We start from the raw sequence: 22,821 nt of genomic DNA, 5'->3' as shown, positions 1-22,821 counted from the left end.
CAGGAGCGGTCTCTGATGTTAGAATTTTTAAAACCTTTCTATTGTGAAATAATCTCAGGTGTTTAAACACGCTGCGTTTTGTCTGTCACGTCCCTCGGAGCCGGCCGTGTAAGCCCCCCGCCCTCTAAAAGCCCTGCTCTGTGCTGTTTGTTGTCGTCCTCGGTGTAAACATGCTCGGTGTAAACATACTGTACTCTGCAGCTGGTTCGCAAAATCCCGCCGGCCGGCCTGCGCCGGCCCTGGTGCCGGCGTAGACAGAGTGTAGACAGAACCCCCGATGCAGGTCTTATTCAGGTGCCTCGGGCATCCTGTTGACACGCGTGTCCCCATGTCCTGTCCCAGGACCTCACCGCACGTAGCTGTCACGTTACCACTGACGTCATTCTGGGACAGCGTCCCCGTCTTTTTGGGGACGCTGACATTCTGTCCCAAGCACCAGCTGGCTGTGGTGCCGAACACCCTGATGTGGCTTCGTGGGCTCGGCCTTTGGGGCAGGAACATCCTCGAAGGGATGCTGTGCTTCCCAGGGCCTCGGATTGGGAGAAGCTGGGATGCTTGTCCTGTCCTGGGCGATACTAACTGGACACTGGCTGACACCTGCTGGCCTCCTCCCCCGGGGAGCTGCCCCATGTCTCTTTGTATTTCAACAGTATCTTCAGCCTTAAAAAAGAATGGCGTTCCCATCGTGGTGCAGTGGCTAACGAATCCGACTAGGAACCATGAGGTTGCAGGTTCGATCCCTGGCCTTGCTCCGTGGGTTAAGGATCCAGCGTTTCCGTGAGCTCTGGTGTAGGTCGCAGACACGGCTCAGATCTGGCGTTGCTGTGGCTGTGGCGTAGGCCTACAGTTACAGCTCAGATTAGACCCCTACCCTGGGAACCTCCATATGCTGCAGGAAGTGGCCCTAGAAAAAGGCAAAAAGACCAAAAAATAAATAAATAAATAAAATAAATAAACTTAAAAAAAAAAGAACAAAAGAATGAAGCTGTGCCAGCTGCTCCAGCCTGGACGGACCTGGAGGCCGTGGTGCCCCGTGATGACCAGACACAGAAGGACAGACACTGTGTGATCCCACGTCCGTGAGGCCCCTGGAGGGTCCGATTCACAGAGACAGAGGAGGGTGGGCGCCAGGGCTGCAGGAGGGGGACAGGGACTCCGTGTTTAATGGGGACGGAGCCTCAGTTTGGGAAGATGGAACGTTCTGGAGTTGACGGTGGTGACAGAGCAATGCGAATGTGCTGGGTGCCCCCGAACTGGACACTTAGAGGTGACTGAGGTGGGCGGTGCTGTGTTTATTTCTGCCAAGGTGCCCAGGATATAACCAGGGTCTCAGGGGAGACCCCTGGCAGAGTGGGCTCCTGTGTGTCATCACCCTTCCACCCGCTCCTCTTGGCTCCGTCGCTGACTCTTCCACGACCTGTTTCCGAGGCCATCTTGAGGTCAAACTGCTTCCTTCTCCCCGAGGATGCGCCCCATGACCTCAGCGCAGGAAGCGGAGCAGCCAGGTCCCCCGCGCAGGTGGGCAGCGGGCTCCACGGTCACACCGCCTGCCCGGGCTCCTTCGCCACGGCAGGTGTGGGCTCCAAGGGAGGCAGGCCGAGGCTCTGGGCAGGCTGCTGTGGCCTGGCTCGTTTCCAGATGGGCCACCAATGTCCTCCTGCTGCAAAGAGGGGAAGGAGCCCGACGGAAGGGACCTCCGGGTCTCACGCCCATGGGCCCGCTGCCCCCCCCACACACCTCATCTCAGGGGCCGCCTGAAGCCTCCGGGCACCTCTGGGCTTGAGACACGGGTGGCCCGTCCATGGTGGCCCAGGCTGGGTTCTCCCACGAGGTCACACGTTTGAGAACCTGAGCCTGGATGTCCCCCAGGGCTCCAGCGCCTTGCCCCGCTCTTGTTCCAGGGCCACCGGCAGCCTGGACAGGGGGTCGGACGGATGGACTGGTGACCCCCCGAGCCTCGGCGCCTCTGCCTGGTTTCTCCAGCCCCGTCTCCTTTCTCGCAGGCCTTCCAAGCGGAGCTGGCAGCCATTCATCACGGCCAGATGACCACTGTCCCAAACCGGGAGCCGGCGACGCAGGTGATGAAAGGCCCATGTGCCCCCCCCCAGGCCACCGAGGGCCCCAGGGCCGAGCATGAAACTCCGCCTGTGACAAGCGTGACAACAATAACACACCTTGTAGTCTCATCTTTGCCGGCTGGGCCCTCGCTCACTGTCCTCCCGCAGCCCCCAGGGGAGGGGGGGACAGTAGGAGGAACTGAGTCCGGGGTGGAGGGAGGGCAGAGGCACTAACGCAGGGAGTTGGTGTCGCAGCCCAAACAGCCGCTCTGGCTCCCACCTGGGCGCCTCATCCCAGGCTGCTGGCCATTCCCTGGTGTGTCCCCCGGGGACCCCCCAGAATCACAGCCTGGAAGCCCTGGGGGGGACTCAGAGATACGGCCCACCGCCCATCATGCAGACAGATGGGAGCTCCAAGCACAGGCCGAGGGCCCCAGCTCCCAGCCCCCAGCCCCCAGCCCAGGCAGGGCCTCGAATTGCAGTGGGGCCACCTGTGCCCGCGGCCCTCTGCTCAGAATATCAGTTGTCAGTGGCGGGCGGGGCGGGCCGGGTCCCCCTGTTTGTTCGTGAGAACTTCCCCCAGCTGGCCTTCTCACCTACCCCGGCGGCCGGCCCCCTGCACCGGACCCCACCCTGCCCAGAAACCGTATCCACCCAGCTCTCAGGGCTGCAGGGGGCGGGCTTGGGGTGGGGAGGGGCCGCACGCCCCAGCAGAGAGGCCCAGGCTGGGGCAGGGGCAGCCTCCTGTGTGACCTTGGCAGGCCCCCGCCCCTCTCTGGACCAAGGTTCCCCGTCCAAGGAATGAGGCTGGGGCCCTGTGCTCTACAGTTCTGTAGTCTGGGTTCCAACCCCAGAGGGACCTCTCCCTCAGCCGAGGCCCCTGCGAGCCCTCCCTTCCCTGAGCCTCAGTCTCCGCATCTGTGAAATGGGTGGGGCATCCTTTCGGGGCCTCAGGGGAGAGGGGACACACAGGAGGCAGTTGAGGGGTCCAATAGGCCCCCGGGGGCCCCCCCGGCCCCCGCCGCCCGCAGCCCTCGCTGGGTGCGGTTCTGCCCTGCGTGGCTTTCCCGCCGTGCTCGCGCTGGAGCCCCCACCTCCAGGCCAGCTCTGCGGCGGGCCCGCACAGTGCTCCCCACAGCCCCACCCCACCGTCCGGCTTCTCTGCTGCCAGGCCTCCCACCCACCTGCTGGATGCGGATGAAACTCACAGTATGGTTTACTGGGTGGGGGGCACTAACCTGCTGGAACCGGGGCTTCTCTCGACCAGCCCCCCGGGGGGCTGCCAGTTCGCAGAGTGGCCAGAGGCCAGGGGTCAGGAAGGTGAGGACAGGGCGGGTGCTGGGCCTCCCCAGGGGGTGGCCCGGAGTCTGGTGCTCCGTACTGTGCCAGGGGCCCGGGCCCCCCTCCCTCCCCAGGGGTAGGCACCTCACATGTCCAGGCTCCGGGCCCAGCCCCACCTCCCCTCCCATCAGCGGGCCTTGCACCCCTCCCGGGCTGGGGAGCTCCGCACGCCATCCAGCAGCTTGTCCCCACTGACCCCAGGAAACCCCTCACCCGGGAATGGACCCAGGGAGGGCCCTTCCCCACCCCATAGGCCCCTCCATCCGCATTCTCTCTTGGTCCCTGTGGCCTCCACCCCCAGCCAGCCCGGAGAAGCCACAGGACGTGTCCACACCTTGGCTGCAGAGGGTCTCTTCAGGGTCACACAGAGGGGCTTGCCCGCCAGCCTCGTCCATCCCGCAAGACCCAGAGCCAGGACAGGAAGGGTGATGGCGCCCCGAGCCCCCGGGGCAGGGTCCTGATGGCCGCTCAGCTGGGGCTCAGCTCAGGCCAGGGCGTGGACCCCACAGGGAGGGGCGGGGGGCCACCAAGTCCCTCGCTGGAAGCCCAGCCCCCTTCTGCCCAGCTGCGCGAACTTGACCGCCCCCGGCGTCCTGTCGGTGGGGTGGAGCCTGGGGCCGTCCCGGGGTCAGAGAGGGAAAGAGGCTGTCAGATCATTTGTGGAGAGCCTCTTGCAAAGGCTCGGCGCCCACCTCCTGGGCAGCCAGGAGACGCCATGAGCCTGGTGACCACTGGGAGGGCGGCCACGCTGCTGCCCGTTGGCTCCCAGGGCGGGCCTCCCGGCCCTGCACTTGGGCGGGGAAGGGCCAGGGCTCCCTGGCTGCTGCATCCCTTCAGTGACCTGCCTGGTGGCCAAGCTGGCAGCACAGCTGCCCCCCCCCCCGCCCCCTCTTCAAAGGGGCTGGGCCTACAGGGTGGGAGGCCGTGTGCAGACCAGGCTTTGCAACCTGGGGTTACCCCGCCGAGACGCAGGGATGCCCAACAGTCCGGGGAGCCAGGGAGGGGGCGCCTGGCCTCCTCCGGGGGGCGGGAGGGGGGAGGTCAGTGCAGCGTCCTGGACCAGGCGACCTCTGAGCTGAGCTCAGGAGGGAGAAAAAAGTCTCCCAGCCACGCACACAATGGCAAAGGCCACCAGCAGACCCCGAGCGCCCCAGAGAGGGGGACCCAGGACCCTGGGTTCAGGCCCCAACCCCAGTCCAGACCCCGAATGCCTCCCGCACACGCCCTGGCCTCTTGCACCTGATGCGTGTGCCCAGAGTACATTTGGGGGACGTTCCTTCGGGCCCCCGACACTGGTTGAGGCAAATTGGACGAATCGGTGACCAGGCTTTACCAAACCTGCTCTGTGACTCGGACCCACCAGCTTGCAGGCCTGTGTCCCCTCAGCACAAGGCAGGGCCCCATCGCTCAGCCCCAGCTTTCTGTGCTGATGGATAAAATTCTGCAGCTTCTTGGAGTTCCCATCATGGCGCAGTGGAAAGGAATCCGACTGAGAACCATGAGGTTGCAGGTTCGATCGCTGGCCTCGCTCTGTGGGTTCGGTTCCAGCATTGCCGTGAGCTGTGGTGTAGGTCGCAGAAGCGGCTCAGATCCCGCATGACTGTGGCTGTGGTGTAGGCCAACAGCTGTAGCTCCGATTCGACCCCTAGCCTGGGAACCTCCATATGCCACGGGTGCAGCCCTAAAAACCAAAAAAAAAAAAAAAAAAAAAAAAAAAAAGGAATTCTGCAGCTTCCTGCACTGAGGGTTAGAATTCTGCAGGGACGCGTGGGGGTGCTGGCCCAAGGCGGGGGCTCCCTGGGCGTCTCTCACCCGGGCCCGGCCCACAGCAAGCACACAGGCACTCACTGGGACCAACAGCTCATCCCAGCTGCAGAGTCACTTGACCCTGAACCTGGCCGGTGAGGTAGGCCCTGCTCTGCTCCCAGAACTCAGCACGGCCCGAGGGCCTCCATCCCGGGCACCTGCTCAAGGCAAAGTGCTCCTCTGAGCCAGCTCGGGACCCCAGGCCGGCCACTGGGCCAGCCGAGCCTCCGTTTCCTCCTCCGTGAAATAGGGACAAGAATAGCACCTGCCCCTGGGGCTGTGGGGGCGGCTCAGGGGGATCCCCACTCTGTGGCTGGTGCCCAAGGGCTCCCAGCACGGGCCTGTGCTGGCAAGAGCCACGTGCTCTGTCACAACCTAAAAACCGCCTCCAGGCCGCCCCTGTGCCCCTCCACCCCTGCCACCCTCGTGACGGCTCCTTCCCTGCAGACACGTGCCATCTTTGGCCTGACCATGCCCGGCAGGCGCCCCCTCTCACCCGTCCCCGTCCCCTCTGGGGACGCACAGCCTGGCACAGACTGGGGATGCAGGGAGGCCGGGGTGACGGGCGGCAGGTGGGGCCCTCCCCAGGCAGCCCGGGTCCTGACTGCTCTTTCATGCCACCCCACCTCATAGGTGTGTTTTCACACCTCTCGCCACCGCCACTGCTGGGAGGTTTTGCATCAGATTCCAGCGAGGATGACAAGCTCCCTATATGGAGAATGGGCTGGTGACGGCTAATTGATTTTACAGCGGTACCGAAGGACAGACAATGAAACTGCCATCAATTTAATCCACTATTTAATGGTTCCAATTTAGCCTCTGTAAATGCTCACTAAACTAATTTCTCTGGGTTCAGCAATCTGAAAAGCTATCATATCTCTAATCTCCTTCAATATATTCATCTGGAAAAGGGAATTTAGCCAATTCTGATGTGCGGAGATGATCTGTTAGCACAGTGTAAATGTTTATAACACAGCAATCGAGTTCGTTTATAAGGATATGAAAAGTTTTATTGGGGAGGGCACTGGAGTGGAACCGGCGGATAATAGGCAGTTACCCGGCAGGCCCTGGGCGCCCGGGAGCGGGCAGGCATGCAGAAAAATACTCGGATTTGCTCTAATCCCAAATTGTGAGCTCAAGTTCGGCCCGGTACACAATGCGCCTGGAACTTGGCTGCACAAAGGAGGGCCTGCCGTCCCCCCGCAGGCCCCGCGATCCCGCCGGCCCGGTGCATCCCCGCCACCCGCACAAAGGGGGCGGCCGGTGGGGGTCTGCGGGGGCCCCCCCCCCGACCCCACCTGGGTCTACCCGGCCCCTTTGCAGAGCCCAGGGCTGCTGGCGAGCCGGCCCTTCTCCTCCGGCCCCGCCGGCCACGGCTGGGCCTCTCTGGCCGAGCTCAGCCGTCCAGCAGCGCGGGCAGGTCCCTCCCCGGCAGGGCCGTCAGATGGGATTTATTAGGGAAAGTGATGGCCAGCTGCTGTCCATCTTCACTGACGAGGAAGCCGGAGGAAGCGGGCTTAAATTACCCCACAGGCGGAGGGCGCCGTCAAGGTTTCTCCCCGCCAGGCGCTGGGAAGCCTGTCCCCAGCCCTCCCCGCGGGAGCGCCATCTCCCAGTGACCTTTCCCAGGGTGGGTGCCCAGCCCCGGTGGCGGAGGAAGGCAGTCCCCGTCGAGCCCCCCACCGCAGCCCCGGACCCGGACCCAGGTACAGGTGGGCGCGGCGTGTGGAAGCCCCCGTCCCCGAAGCTCAGGTGGGTTGTTTATTTTTGTTTCCCAGCAGCGAGGTTGCAGCTCGATTATTCAGCGCGAACGAGCCAGCCCGAGCCCTCCCCCCCCCCCCCGCCATTAAGTGTGGTTTTGGGGCGTTGTTGTTTTTCTCACATCCGTCCTGTTTTTAAAGAAAATACTCCCTGCAGCATCAGCACATAAATTACAGAGGCTGGGAGTCTGAGTAAACGCCTCGGGCCTCCTGCAAATTTAAGAGTGACCAGGCGACTGGGCAGGCAGAGGGGCACAGCCCTGGGAGAGACAGCGGGAGGCGGGACCCGGCGAGGGGCAGCCGGCCCTGGCTGGACACCGTGGACCCCGACGGGCTGCCCCAGAGACCCCCTAAGACCCAGGGACCCAGGTGGCCCATCTCGGGCCCAGCCCCTCCCCAGGGCCTGGCTGATGCGGAGAGAAATCGATTGGCCACACCGCCGTGACGGCCCCTTCTGTCCCACCCCCAAGACGGGGCCCCCAGAGGGCAGGGGCCACAGCTGGCCCTGGGGGCCCGGGTCCCAGCTCGGGGCCTGCTAGGCGGGGTCCCTTGGTACAGGTTTAGCCAGTGCGCGGTTGGGCGCCAACCTGCGTGCCCTTGGCACGGGCCTCGGGGTGGAGGGGCACCGTCTCTTGGAGCTGGGCAGCCTGGCTCATCTGGGCGCTGCAGTGCCCCCTGCCAGGTGCGGGTGAGGACGCCACCTCCCCGGTGGTGGGGCTGGGGGAGGCGCAGGGAGCAGAGCCCTGGCATACGCCCAGCCATCTGATCCGTCCTCCCAAAGGGCACCCAGCTGAACCTGGGGCTGGGAGGACAGCCCGGCCTGGGGCCACGTCCCCTCCTGCCGCTGATGACTGGGGACCCTCCCCACTGTCCTGGCCCACCTACCATCCAGGTGGGGGCAGCCCACCTGGCCCCCAGCCTCAGCTGTCGTGCCCAAGACCCTTGGCTGAGGCTGGCTGGGGGCGGGGCGGGGGCCTCATTTCTAACTGTGCTGGCTCCGGGCCAGGTGGGGGGCGGGGGTGGAAGGGGTGGCAGGGCCCTGGGCCCCTCTGTCCGTCTTCAGTAGTGCTGGCGCATGACGCCAGGGAGGTGGCCCCCTCCAGCCCTCACCTCAGGCTGCCTGCCTGAGCAAGGTCTACCGCTCGTTCAGGGAGGAAGGGCACGGCTGCCCCGGGCACACACAGGTGTCCTTCGTTCCCTCAGACACGAGGACGCACTCAGGCCCTGTTCAGATGCAGGTCACACAAACAGCTACACCTAGGCGCAGCATCACACACACGCCTGAGACGCCGGCTGTGGTTCTGGTGTGTGGGGCTGCTGTTTTGGGTAGGTTTTCCAGCCAGAAACCCTGCACTCAGCTGCTCTCCCCAGAGCTCCAGGAGCTCTGACCCCAATCAGAACTCACCTGGAAACAGGTGTGTGAGTCTGGGCAGCCCCCTCCCCCTCTCAGGCCTTTCCAGGCCGGTGGATTTCCAGGGTCAACAAAGATTCCACAGCCAGAGAGCAGGCAGCCGTCCTGGGGAAGGGGCACAATGACAGAGCTCATTCTTACTACAGTGTGAGTGACTACCAAGGCTCCCTTCTTGTGAAGGGATGTGATTGGGAAGAGGGGGCAGACAAAGGAAGCTGGGCACCTTGGCCTCCATTCCCTGGCCTGGAGCTGGAGCCTGGGGACGGGGGGGAGGGCGGGGGGGTACTCTTTAGGCCTGCATTGCACCTGGCTACTGCTGGGAGGGGCCCAGTTCCCAGCTCCACCTGGTCTTGGCCCTGGCCACTCCTGCCTGCTTTTCTGTTTGGAGCTGTTTCCATCTCTGGGTTCTGCCTCCCCTGCCCAAGCGCAGGACAGATTCGGCAGCCGCCGCCAGCTCTGGACCTGCCGGCGACCTCTTCCCCCTGGGTGGGGAACGTGGCCACGCCACAGGGAGCACCCACGGGTCCCCGGGTCTGCAGCCCCCCTGCCAGGCCCAGCAGTGAGGCCTGTGGAACTGAGCTTCCCGGGGCCGAGGAGTGACATTGCACGTGCAGGTTTATGACGGCAAAGGAACATTCTTTCCACTGTAAATTATATTTAACATTCCACAGAACTTTATTGCGTTTTGTGTTGGGGTTTATGAAAAAATCTGTATTTAACTTCAAGCCCTGGTAAACATCTTTGCTTATGTTGTTGCGATTCCTTATTTGAGTATTTGGATTTAATTTCACAGTTCATATACCTTAAAGTTTTGGTTTTCCTCTCTTCCGCACTCAGTCAGAGATGCCAGCCCGGCCTTGCCCAGCCGAGGGTGGATCCACGCACGGAGGGGCCTGGCCCGGCCCCGCCTGGGGCCCTGCCACCCCAGGATCTGGGCTGAGCGGTGGCCCATCGCCCCCAAGAGCGTGTCCGGCATCCCAGGGCCTCGCTGGGTGCCCACCAGCGGGAGGAGCAGCATGAAGGGCAGTGGGAGCCAGAAGGCTGGTTCGGGCTCATGCCCGACCCAGGCTCCCCGTGACTTTGTCCCATGGCCTCAGAAGGAGGGGAGGGCTGCAGGAGGCGTTTTGTGCAGTGCCCGCTGGCCCCAGTCTTGTGGTCTCAGCCACGTGGCTGAGTGTCCGGGAAGGAAGAGGAGGTGGCCCGAGAGAGGCCGGCTGCCCAGGCCCTGGCACAGCCTGAGGGCAGCTCCCGAGGGTGCCCGCCCATCACCCCAGTGTCCCTCGCCTGCCGGGGAGGCATGTAGCCGTGGCAGCCTCTGCCTCCACCTGGGTGCCAGGACTGGCCATCTTCAGGCCAGGCTGGCACAGCTCTGCCAAGGCCTGCACTTCACCCGGCTGCTCTGAGTCTGTTGCGACGGCTGGGGGCGCGTGGGAGAGGTGGAGACCCCAAGAGCCTTGCGTGCAGGCTGGTCCGGCCCAGGCGCCCTGTCGTCAAGCTGAGCAGGCGGGAAAGGCACAGGTGCCTCTGTCGGCCCACGCCCAGGTCACCTCTGCTCCCGGCCTGAGTATGAAGATCTTTTCCTGGGGCTTTGGTGACTGGAGAGCCCCGGGTCATGTAAGGACATGCATGTCCCCTCTGCCTGAGTCACCCCAATGGGGGGCACCCCTTGCCAGGGCCACCCCGCACCCAAGACAGGGGCTGACCAGGCAGCCTTGTCTGCCCCATGGAGGTGGAGGCCGGGAGCTGTGTGTGACCCCACAGTTTCTCTGTGGCCAGGCTCCGAGTGGCTCTTCAGGGGCAAAGGAGGATGCTGGGCCCTGGGCCTCCCCAGAGTCCACACCTGAGACTCTCAGGGGTCCCCTCACCTGCTCCGATGCTGCCACATCTCATGTTCCCCCTCCCCCACCACCACCCCGGGGCCTTCTCTTCTGGACCCGTCCGTTCTGGTGGCCCCCTGCTGCTCCTCTCCCGTGGGAACCCCCAGGGGCCCTCGCAGCCCAGCTCTGGCCCATCCGCGCTGCTCTGGGTGACCTCTCAGACCCGGTGTTCTCAGGACCCAGGCTGTGCCCATCCCCGGGGCCCCTCTCCTGCTCAGACTCCTGCTGAGGTGGCCTCAGCGGCCCTGCAGCAAGGAAGCCGGTGGGCCTGGCTGCCCCATCTGTGGGCGATGGCCTCCCACCACTCTGGGCAGACGGGACCGCAGCCTCTCTGAGCCCAGTGGGAGTGCGGGGACCAGTCTCAGCACGAGGAAAAGGAGGAAGAGTGCCGGAGAGGTGGCTGGACAATGAGCCTGGGGCAGTTGGCTAATGACAGACAGCCTCTGTCCAAGACAACACAACCTGAGCACATCACGTGCTCAGAGACAGGACCACAGAATCCTTCTTAACACAGCGCTCCCGGAGGCTCTTCTCCATCAAAAGTGGCAGAAGAGGAGTTCCCCAGTGGCCTAGCCATTAAGGACTCCACATTGTCACTGCTGTGGCTCAGCTTCAATCCCTTGCCTGGAAACTTCCGCATGCTGCTGGCCTGGCCAAAAAAAAAAAAAAAAAGGCAAAAGAAACGAAACCTGTTTGTGACCCCACAGTTGCAGAGCTCCCACCGTGGTGCCAGCCGCGGGATGGATCCTGCACAGAGGCCTCAGTGGGGGGGCGCGGCTTTAGCAAGTGGGCCCCATGGAGGCTCACCAGCTCCAGCTCTCCCCCCTTCACTGAGCCAGGCACATCATTCCTCACAGGATTTGAAACAGTAAGAAAAAGAGAACGCTGAACTGACTGAATATGGAAAGAAGCTAAAGTCAGCATTACAAGTAAAAACAGACTGTGCTTTGATGCTGAGCTTCCCAAGGGCCAAGGCAAAAAGGGAAACCCACTCCAGTGCAGTGTACCCATGGCAACACCCGTGGGTGAAAAAGAAGCCAGGCAGCCAGGAGGAACCTGGTTTTCCCATCCAGGAGGCCTGAGAGGCTCCAGCCATGGTGCCGTCCTGAGAGGCTTCAGACAGCCTCCGAAGGCCACGTGCTGCTGTGGGGTGATGCCAGCCTGGATGGCCGGGTTGTAGGCCCAACCAGGAAGCCTTAGTTTCCCCATCTGGAGAACGGGCAGTGCTTCCTGCCGCGTGTGAGAGCTGGGGGAGCCCTGGCGCGGTGCCCGGCTGCAGGAGGCTGGCTGTGCAGCCGTGATCTGGGAAGGCTGCCGCCCGCCTGCCGCAAGGCACGATCGCTGCGCGTGTAATTTCGCATCGTTTCATCAGTCACAAAACCCAAAAGGAAAAACAGAGACATAAATACCCCGGCCCAGGGAGCTGCTGGATCGTGCGTGGGCCCAGAGGAGGGAGCGTGGCGCCCCTGGGTGGTGGGGACACTGGTTCCCAGGGCCAGGTCAGGGAGAGCAGGGGGCGGCCGGGCTCGGGGCCGCAGGAGGGGCCCTGCGGGGGCCTTTGCTCGGCGTCTTCACAGACTGGCTCGCTCCCCAGGAGGCCCCAGAAAATCCATGGCCTGAAAAGCCAATTCCGATTTCACGGGCAGCCGGGGCTTGGCTGTCCCTGCTGGACAGAGGGTGGGCAGCCTCTGGGGTGGGGATGCACTGTGGGGTTCCTGCCACGGCGGAGGCACCCCCAGTGACGTTTGGAGGCGAAGCCCTAAAGGAAGAGGCCCGGTGCCCTGGCTTTGGCACCCTGGGCAAACCGCCCCCACCCCCGGCTCCCGGGGCCTCAGTTTCCCCCTTCCGAGCTTTGGGCGTGCTGGTGTGACAGCGAGGGGACCTCCAGCTGTGCCAACTGTGAGATGGGGGAAGGGGCCGCGCGTGTGCCCGCAGTCACCGCGAGACGCGGCAGTGAAAGGCGGCCGGCTGTTCCTGGAACGGTGCTGAGTGTTTGCGACTGTTGTGTGACACCCACACTCCGCCAGACGTGTTTTCAAACGGCGTTTTGTTAGCCAGCGCGAACGAGAGCGCCTCTCTCTCCCTGCCAACCTCAGGGGTGGCACGGCGGCTTCCAAAATCTCATTACCGCCAGCATTTCCCGTCCTGCGCGGCTCCCTCCTCTGCCCCCCTCTCTCCTTTTCGAGGATAAATTTCTGTAGCAGCCAATTACAGCCGTTTGATGTGCGTAATGATGAAGCCGTGGAAATTGGAATTGACACCTCAGAGGATGGCGGAGGGGGGAGGCCACGGCGAACACGGATCTAGCATTTTCCCTGAGTTTTCTCCCACTGACGATGCTTGCAGGGGGCCGGGGCTCGGCCGGGGCGGGGGGGGGGGGGCGTCCGGGCCGGCGGGGGCTTGGGGCAGCCGTGCGCCTGGTCCTAAGCACCGATCAATTCCGGCGCAGACAAGCCAGTGTCACATGTGATTCGCAATGTCAATTTCATGCTCGTGGTAACCATTTAAGAAAGAGCGGGGCCGGTTTTACATTTGATAAGAAATCAGCAGCGTTTGTGTTTGTAAAAAGACGGATCACAGACTGTGACAGGTCCCAGAGATTGCCAGCCAGCGTCGACGGCCCGTCTGGAGTCTGTCAGGGACCCGCAAGTATTTATTTCAAATGGGTTCCCCCCGCCACCGCCCCCCGCAAGCCGGGACGTGAAAATAAACTGTCAGTCTCTATTTACAGCTGTACAAGCTGGAAATACAGAGGATTTTAGGTTAAATTGTCAGTTAACAGAATTCAAAATAGAAAAAAGAGATGGGTCTCACTGCTTTTATTGCACGTTGTGAAAGGGAGACTCCTCTCTGCGAGGGGCGGGGCCGAGGGCGCCGGCGGAGACGCGGAGCCCGGGAAGGGCCCCTGATCCTGGGCAGGGGCGCCTCGAGTGCGGGAGCATTAGGCCAGTATCAGGGCTAATGAGACGGAGACGGAAAAGCCAAAGGAGCGTCCTGGCCTCGCCCTGCTCCCTGCCAATTTGCAGATTTAGCGTCTTCAGGCGCGGGGCCGCGGCTAATCCGGCCGGGAGGGCATCCTTGGGTGCGCTCAGCTTCTGCTAAAGAGGGGAGCTGCCGGGGGCCTGCCTCCCAGACCCGGGTCTAGACGGGAACCCACAGGCTCTGCCTCCGGCCGGCGTGGCACACCCTGCGAGGGCTCCAGAGACGGGAGTGTCCTGCCCAGGTCCGGGGGCGTGGAGGCTCAGCGAGGCCCTGTGAGCAGACCCCGGGTCTCAGGGCCACACGTGCCCAGGGGATCCGTGGTTTCTTACCAGCCTGGGCCAGGATGGGGTCCGTGTTGCCGGCACCACAATCGCCCTATTTAATTTCGAGAGCTGCGTCTGGCTGGATGTGGGTGTGGCGGGGCCTGGCGAAGCCCTGGCACTGAGACAAGAAGGCAGCTCCCCTCGCATCGCCAGGGTAACGGACGGACAGGCCGTCTGGCTTCTCTGGTTTCCAGGCGCCAAGGCAGCCTGGAGGGCGGGGCCGCAGGCCCCCAGGAGGTGATCGCTGCTCCAGGGCCGGGCCTGGGCTTGGCAGCCTCTGTTTTCTTATCTGTGAAACGGGGATGAAATAGGAGCTAAGAACCGGGGCCTCCAAGGAGCTGTGCGACCCTGGGCTCCTCCTTTTCCTCTCTGGGCGCCGGTTTCTGCACCTGCCTAGTGAAGGGGTGAGGCTTGGGCTGTGGGGTGGTGGGGTAGGGGCTTAATTTCCACCAGCCAGCGGACTCCTCCCCAGCCAGACAGCTTCTCCAGCGCAGAGAGAAGTTCTGGCCTCTCTTCCGAGGCCTTGGCTGGGAACGCGGAGAACTCAGGAAAGCCACTGTCTCGATGGCTCCTTCACAGCCTGGGCTTCAGCCGCTCAACACCTGAGCATCACCTGGCCTCGAGGGCTGGGCATCCTGGGGGCCCTGCCCACTAGGGTGGGGGTGCCACATGCACAGACTGCCCACCGGGTTCCTCTGGGACCAGTGGGCAGCAGCCTGGCCCAGATGTCCAAGGAGGGCGGCTCCCCAGGCCAGGCTGGCCCAGCAGCCCTGCGTGCCGAGCAGGTTGGAGTCCAGTCCACCGTTGCCCGGGCACCACCAGGCCACTCCTGGTGCCGAGGGTGGGAACCGCAGGAGGCGGGGGCGTCGGGAGAGAGACGAGCCACGCCAGATGGAAAGCACAGTCTGAGCGCCACATCCCAGCCACGTGGTGTCCCCCGAGGCTGGCTGGGCAGGCGGCCCACCGCTCTGCCCCGGCGACAGAGAGGATGGAGGAGCCTCAACCCGGACAGACCTGCCACTTGGCCACACACACTCGTGCTCCCGCAAGCTCTCCACAGTTTGCAGTCTTGCAAGCTCGCCACAGTCCCTGGATGCCCATCACACAGAGGACGCAGGCTCAGGGAGCTTGGGGACCACAGGAGACAAGGCTCTGCCCATTGGGCAGCCAGGCCTCCTGCTTGCAAGCTGCCCCCACCCCCACCCAGGCCTGGAGAAGAAAGTGCATTCGGACCTCAGTGACCCCCACTGCCCCCCTGACGCCCACCAACACCACTGCTTCCTCGGAAGCTGTCTGGGGGCCCCCACCTGGAGAAGGGGGCAGGCGGGGTGCATCCCCACCCCCGCACCAGCTCCGTGGTTTATTGACTGAAGGCAGCTATCGATCTGTTAAGAGCTTCTGCTCTTCCCTTCGATGGGAAATAGCATCTTCTCACCCCGTCCAGCCGGATCCTGGGCCAGAGGCGCTCTCATCCACACCGTAAATTTCCATCTGGGCCTCTCTGCAGCCCGTAAACAAGTGTCCCCCCGATGGGGCCGGGTGGGGGCGTGCTCACGGCCTAGTAGCGCCTCTGGGTCAGCCGGCCGCGCTGCCGGCCACAGAAAGTCAAGCTCTCCCAGCCCTGCGCCCCGCAGCCCCCAGGCCCCAGAGTTCCCACAGGCCCTGTAGCCCCGTGCCCCGCGACCCCCGTGCCCTGCAGCCCCACACCCCGCGGCTTCTGCGCCCGCAGGAGTTCCCACAGGCCCTAAGCATCTCTCCAGGGAGCCCAGACACCCGGGAGCAGAGCCGCCCAGGCCAGTCCCTGACCCTGCAGAGCTAAGCCTGGCCTGGATCGGCCCCCACCCCCATGCAGGGCATCCCGGCCCAGCACTCATGCTTCCCGGGACACACCTGGAGACGCCACACAGGCTGAGCCGGACCCAGGCTCTGTTTTCATAACCGTATTTTGTAGATTTGAAACTTCAGTCCAATCGTTGAAAACGGGTGATTGAACCAAAAGCCGTGCAGCGTCCACAGCAGCTCATGCGCAGCATCTGCAGGGCAGGCCCCACGACGGAGGTGAGACGTGGCCCATCCACCCAGGGGAACGAGATTTGGCCGCCAAAGTGCTGAAGCTGTGACACACGGGACAATGTGGATGGTGCTGAGGACAAACGCGGGAAGAAGCCGGTCATCAAAGACGATGCCGGAGTTCCCATGGCGGCGCGGTGGTTAACGAATCCGACGAGGAACCATGAGGTTGCAGGTTCGATCCCTGGCCTCGCTCAGTGGGCTAAAGATCTGGCGTTGCCATGAGCTGTGGTGTGGGTCGCAGACGTGGCTCGGATCCCACGTGGCTGTGGCTGTGGCGTAGGCTGGCGGCGACAGCTCCAATCAGACCCCTAGCCTGGGAACCTCCATATGCCGCTGAAGCTGCCCTAGAAAAGGCAAAAAGACAAAAAAAAAAAAAAAAAGGCGATGCTGAATGTGCCATGTCCTGAGCAGGCAGGACGCAGAGACGGAAGGGTGGGGTGGCCAGGACGGGCGGGAGTGGTGATCGTGGGCACAGGGGCTCCTCCAGGGGTGGAAGGTGTGCAGGTGACGGGTGTACAGCGCTGTCGCCGTGCCCTGTGCCTCTGAACTGGACACTTCAAAGTGGTTTAAACAGTGGCTTTTATGTAACGTGACCTTCAGCGTAAGAGAAGAGAACCTTTAATCCGTCACGAGATGATTTTGAACTTGGCACGGGCGCGGCTCTAACCTTGTCATTCGGAGTCGTTTCTGTGTTCTCAGACCAGCACCGCCCCAAGCAGCCACAAGGGTGCCCACACACGTGGTTTCTGATTTTCTAGAAAGATCAAGAGGAGGGAGTGATGTAAGGGATGCACCTGAAGCACCAAAAAATGCGATTTCGACCTGCCGTCGATTCAACGTATTGACAGAGCGTTTGCCCTCTTATTTGAAGCTTCGGGTCGCGTGTCCACCTGACCCTTCTGGCACCTGGATTGGCGCCGGCCGCATTTCGGCGGCTCGGTCACCACAGGTGGCCAGTGGTCACCATACCGGGTGATCACGCTGTCCCCTTGAGGCCCCTGTCAGTACTGAGGCCACTTTGCAGGCTTCCCGTGAGCATCAGGCAGGGGACCCCCCACCCCGCTCTAGCCTCAGGGGGATTCCAGGCCTCTGGGCGGGCTGAGCCGGGGGCAAGGTGGGCACAGACAGAGTGGGGCTGTGGGCTCTGAGGTCAGCCCTTCTCCACCCAGCGCCCAGCCCCTCTCCCTGCTGGCCCAGAGGCCTCGGCTGGGCTCAGTGAGCACGAGCAGGGGTCACCATCCGGCAGGCCCCAGGGCAGAGGGCAGGAGGTAACAGGTCCCAGGCCTCAGAACCCCCGCTGGCCGAGTGCTCCCCCCACCCCCTCAAGCAGGGCAGGAACCAGGCTGGGGGCGGGGGGTGGGGGGGGGCTCTGGTCCTGCCCCACCCATTAGGGGGCCGTTTTCTCTCCAGACCAGTGTCATCACTTGGGAGACTTACAACCATGTTGGGGTCCCACGTGAGGACAGAGCTGACCACTGGGGTGACAAGGAGCCCACAGGAAACTCCCTGTGTGGGGCCAACGGGGAGCGGAAATGCCCTCAGGCAGGGTGGCCCTGACACTGACATCTGAAGGGGCCACGTGTGCAAAGGCCACAGGGTGTGACCGGGCTTGGTGCCCACAGGCGGGTGAATGTGACCAGGGCCTGGGGGAAGGGTCACTGGGACCGACCAGAGCTGGGGTCCCAATGACTTTAAACAGGGTATGGTTTGCATTCTCACCGTCCTGCCGCTTTTGATGACCATGGTTCGCTGTTGCAAAGCGAACAGCCGTGGCGTGAAGCACCGTCCCAAGGCTGTGCAGCCGCCACCTCCATTAGTTCAAAGTCATTGCCGTCCTCCAAAGCCCCTCTCCTTCTCCCCACTGGCGCCCCAGCTCCTGGCACCCCCAGTCTGCTGTCCATCTCCGCGGACTTGCCTGTTCTGGATGTTTCGCCTAAATGGAACCCACACTCTGTGGCCTCTCGTGTCTGCCTTCTTTCCGTGAGCGCCATGTTTTCTACAGCTTTTTATTTGTAACTCTTCATTGTGGAAGAATTTCAAATGTAGAGGGAAATTGCAAGATCCACGCAAGGAACCCCACGTGCCCTTTGCCCGAAAGATCCGGGTTTGGTCCGTCGTCTTCAGAGCAAAGGGTCCAGCTGCAGGATGACCTGCTGCCTCGGGTGCCCGGACCCGCCTCCTGGGCTCTCCTGGACGGCAGACGTCTGACGTCCGTGGAGACGCGGGCCTGCCGCGTCCCACACCGTCCCTGGACCTGGGTTTGGCGGACGTGTCCTCGTGGTCCGACTGAGGCCCTGGCAGTGGTCCTCAAACCCCACCCGCCCTCCTCCCCGAGTGTTTACTGTTTGTCTGCGTGGCTGTAGCTCGTGGCTGCTCTTTCATCCCGAGGGTTATGTCCTTGCCGTTGATCTGATGCGCGCTTTGCCTCCGTTTGACCAGCCGCTGCCCCTTCCAGCGGCTCCCATCCTTCGAGCGCTCCCCTGCTCTCTGGACAGCCGCGCCGGGCTCAGCGCCTCTCCGGCCGCCGCCCTAGCGGGTGGTGGTGAGGGACCAAGATCTGGGCAGGAGGGTGCGCGTGGCTGCTGAGATGCTGCGGCGGCCAGCCCTTCCTGGTGACAGAGCGGGAACACTGCATAGGGCACAGTCCATGGCGTCCATGTCTGTGGCCTTTCGGGTCTGCGTGTAATGAAACCAACTCCACCGCAAGAACCTGGCGCGCCTACCAGCTCCCCGTCGCTTTTGTCATCGCCCTCTTTGAACGGGAGGAACCCCTGTGTGTTGCCCCCACCGTGCAGCTGGTCTCCTGGCCTCACAGGAGGCCAGGGGCCCCCGACTCCTGCCAGGTTGCCTTCCCGCTGGGTGGGGGGGAGAAGAAAAGGGGGGTGGGGGGTGCCTCTCAGCTGCATTTCCAAAACTCACTCTGCAGCTCTGTGAACGGAGCCGGGGGGCACGGGCTGAGCAGAAGATCCGCGAGACGGGTGCTCAGGCCCCGCAGACGTGCGGGAAATGTTCCCGGCCGGCTGACCCGCCACAGCCCCAACCGGAAACGAAGGTGCGCAGGGCGACCGGAAACCACAGACCCCGCCACGTCGGCGAGAGGAGCTCTGCCGGGTGAGTCCCCCGAGAGCCCAGACCCGCGGTCCCACCGACGTGACGCTCAAGAGCTGGCCACACTGACGTGACAAAACCGGACGGCCCCTGCGTTGCTGACATCAACCCGCCTGCTGCCGTGGTCGGCCAGGGTCGGGGGGGGACCAGCCCCCCAGGTGCTGGAATGTTCTGGGCCTCGTCCAGGGGCTCCGTGGGTGTGAAACTGCACACATGAACGGGGATCACGCCATTCTCCTGACGTTTACGGACCTGCCGTGTGGACGCCTGGACTCCGGGTCTCCGGGGCTCCTGTCCCCAGGACATTCTCTTTTTTTTGTCTTTTCTCGGGCCGCACCTGCGGCTCATGGAGGTTCCCAGGCTAGGGGTCCAATCGGAGCTGTAGCCGCCGGCCTGCACCACAGCCACAGTCATGCCACATCTGAGCCACATCTGCGACCTACACCACAGCTCACGGCAACACTGGCTTCTTAACCCACTGAGTGAGGCCAGGGATCGAACCCGCAACCCCATGGTTCCTAGTCGGATTCATTAACCACTGCGCCACGACGGGAACTCCTCCGGTGACATTCTTGGTTTGCACGGCCCTTGGCTTTCCTGCCTGCGGAATGGGCACAGCATCCACTCCGGAGCCCCGGCCCTCGCCCACACACCCGCCCCGGGGACCACCTCCGCCAAGCCCCGCGTCTCGGGGCCCCCGGCCCCCCGGGCCCGGACAAGCCGCAGGGCTGCTGACCCCGTGGGCCGGGCCGGCGCGCGCATCGCGGGCTGCTGTGCGGGTGAGGTGCGGACAGGCAGGCGAGGGAGCAGGGGGAGGAAGGGTTTATAATGATGATTGGGCCCAAAATTGGCGGAGATTTACAGCGCGGGCCGCGGACGGAGGGAGCGGGGGCCGGCGCCGGGAGCGGCCTAATGGATCCGTCAGCTCGTTCGGCTGCTCAGCGGGCCGAGGCCGGTCACCCGGCTTTCCGCTGGCAGCACAAAGCACTTCAATTTCGTTAGGAAATGTATCAATTTAACTGACTTGAGCGGCACACTGAAAAACCTAATGAATCTGGACTCAATTTTCCGCCACACTGCTCCTGAGAACTGTCGGAAACAACGTCTGCGGTCGGAGGTGACGGGGTGGCCGCCGATAGGCCGCCCGGGCGCCCCGCGCCTCCCCGCCGGCCGGCCGGGCCCGGCAGGGTTAGTGGAGAGAGACGGGGCTGCCCGCAACCTGGGGACAGCCCCGCCCGCCTCCCTAACAATGATGTCATTACAGGTAAATTGGCCTCTCTTTCAGCAGGATGATAGTGCTAATTGAGTGAGAAAATATAATACAGGGAGCTGTTGTCCGCGGCTAAAGGGAGGAGGGCACAGACTAAATGGCCTCGGTTGTCGATGGCAGGGAGGCAGATGCTGCTTCTGCTGATAGCTGCACGGACGTCCCCAGCTTGTCGCCGCAGCTTCTGCCCGGAGACTCGCCGCTCGCGCGGCAGATGGCTCCACTGAATGGCCGAGGAGGGTCCCGAGGCCCGGCGGGGCGGGAGGGGCTCCCTGGGGGCACGGATGCCCTGGCAGTGCAGGGAGCCGATCCCCTGGGGCCAGAGCCAGGGTGGCTGGTGCGTTCTGGCAAACACAGTGCACGTCCGCGGTTGGGCGCGTGTGCCGGTGCTGGACGGGAGGCGACCGGGAGGGCCCGGGGCCAGGACTGGGCCCTCCAGCTGGATCCTGCAGGCTCTAAGCTGTCCCAGGGTTTGGGGACAGCTGGGCAGGGCCAGGCGTCTGGTCTGGAGGGACAGGTCTCCTTACCCCCCCCCCCCCCGCAGTGGACGGCACACTGTTTGTGGCCAGAGCCCCAGGCTCCTCCTGGAGATCAGGTCCATTGGCGTCTCTGCCCTGGGGCCTCTCTCACCCCCGCCCCCCGCCACCTTCCCCACACCCTCAGCAGCATCTAATCTACACCCACGGGCTGGCCTCCAGGGGGTGTCCAGTCGTCCAGCGGGTCTGTCAGCCCTGCCACTCCCCTGCCTCTTTCCCAAGGCCTCCGGCATCCCAGGACATGGTGACCCTGTGACAGGCTCCCCCAGCCATGAGTGTCTGCAGGGATCAGGGCTCGTTCTAGAATTAAGGTGCCCTGGTGCCCTCTGGCTGATACCCCTGACACCCCCTGGTCCCCGAGCCTGAGCTGCAGCAGAGGGAAGCCTGCCCCCTGGCCACCCCAGGGCCATGCAGGCCACTGGGCCAGCCCACTCCCAGCTGGCTAGAGCATCTGGACCAGGGGACAGAGAGGCTGTCTTGGACCAGGGCTGAGCTAGATGAACCAGACATGCTCTCATTTCTGGGTGCTTCCGGCAAGGATTCACCAAAGTCCGCTCTGCCTGGCTCTGGGCTGGGGACACACTGTGAACCAGATGAGGCCCCAGAACCGTGCCCCGCTGGCTTCGGGAAAGGAAGGTTTTCCAGGAGAGGGAGTAATGGGGCGGGCTTTGAGGGATGAATAGGAGTTTGGGGACTGAGGGACCGGAAGGGGCACCCCAAGCAGAGGACACGGCACAAGGAGAATTCTGATGGCCTTGGACAAAGGCCCTCGAGGGGGCGGGCAGAGAGCCCCTGGTCCATGCCTTGGGACCAGAGCAGCGTCACCATTGCTGAGGGCCCACGGTGTGCCAGCCCCTCCCCAACCACCTGCTGCAGGGGCATCCCCTGCTCTTTATGAGGAGGCTAAGGCTGTGCCCTCCACCCAAGGGCACTCAGTGGAGAGGCCAGGTCCCTGGGTGGCTGGCCACTTTTGACCTCCTGGAACAAGGAACGCTGGTGTCCAGGGTAAGAGAGGATGCGGGAGCCACAGTCTACGTTGATTCCAGCCCCAGCTGCTCCCCTGTGCAAAGGGCAGGATGTGGCCTCTCAGGGGTCACCGTGGGCTCCTAAGGAGGTGAGAGCAGGAACACCCAAGTATGGCCTGGAGCTGGGGTGGGTGAGGGGCTTAGGGCCCCAGACCTGGGCCTCCAGGTGGGACTCCCCCTCTTCCGGTGGGGTCCATCAGCCCCGCCCCTGCCCAGGCCTCTTTCCCAAGGCCTCGGACATTCCAGAACATGCTGAGCCCACCTGGGGGCCGGGGTAGGGAGGCTGGAAGGTGCCGGGCTGAGGCCCAGTCAGGGTTCCACAGCTACGGTGCTGCAAAACCCACCCCTGCCACTCAGCCCTGTTCCTGCCGGAGCCCCTGGGCAGGTGGTGGAACCTCTGAGCTGCTTCCCCACCTGTAAGATGGGGCAGCCCCGTGCCTCTCCCCTCGGCACAGAGGAGAAAGTGAATTGTGGGCAGAGGATAGACGGGCCCTCAGAAGGGGGCCGTGCTGCCCCCAGGGCCCCCCGCGTCCCGCAGGGAGATAACCCCTCCCACGTCACTACCAGGGCCGGCTGCGCTGGCCTGGTCCCCACAGAGTGTGGTTTCCAAGACCCCACTGCCAGCCCCAGCTCAGAACACCGCGCGCGGCATCCGGGGCACTGGGGCAGGGGCGCCTGCTGACCGGGTGGGGAGCCGCGAGTGCTCTTGGTCTATGCCGTGCTCCCGGGCACCCGACCCGCGATGGCTCCACTCTGGTGCCCAGAGGACTGAACCCCACCCCCCGCACGGTGAAGTGGCAGCCGACCCCCTCCCTGGGGCTGACAGGGCAAACTGTAGAGTGCTGAGCACACAGGAGAAAGCACAGTGATTGGTAATGAGCGGGCGGGGGCCAGGGAGGGCGGGAGCCTGAGGGTGGCAGTGGCTGCGATGGTCTGTGAGGACTGGCAGGGCAGAGTGACCAGTCCGATCCCCGAAGAGCCAGGTGCTTAGGCAGTCCTGGGACGCTTGGGGTGCCCAGGCAGTGGGTGCTGAGACAGAAGGGGTGCTGCCTACAGAGCTGGGAGCCAGGGACACCCGGGGGACAGCTGTGTTTCAAGACCAAAATCTGGCCCCCAAAGTGCAGGCGGAGGGGCAGGGGCAGCCGGGGTCTGGACTGGGCAGGGGTGCCATCTAGCACTGTCCCCAGCGCTCTCGGCAGGGGTGAGGCCCTGCCCAGCCAGCCCGGCACTCAGAGTCATCAAGAATGATTCAATT

The sequence above is a fragment of the Sus scrofa genome, chromosome 3, assembly GCF_054392235.1.
Source record: "Sus scrofa isolate SSC_HxYL_T2T_F1_AM1 chromosome 3, Sscrofa_HxYL_maternal_Yorkshire_Landrace_v2.0, whole genome shotgun sequence".
Taxonomy (NCBI): Eukaryota; Metazoa; Chordata; class Mammalia; order Artiodactyla; family Suidae; genus Sus; species Sus scrofa.
The sequence above is the reverse complement of the archived record's forward strand: the minus strand, read 5'-3'. Positions refer to the sequence as shown.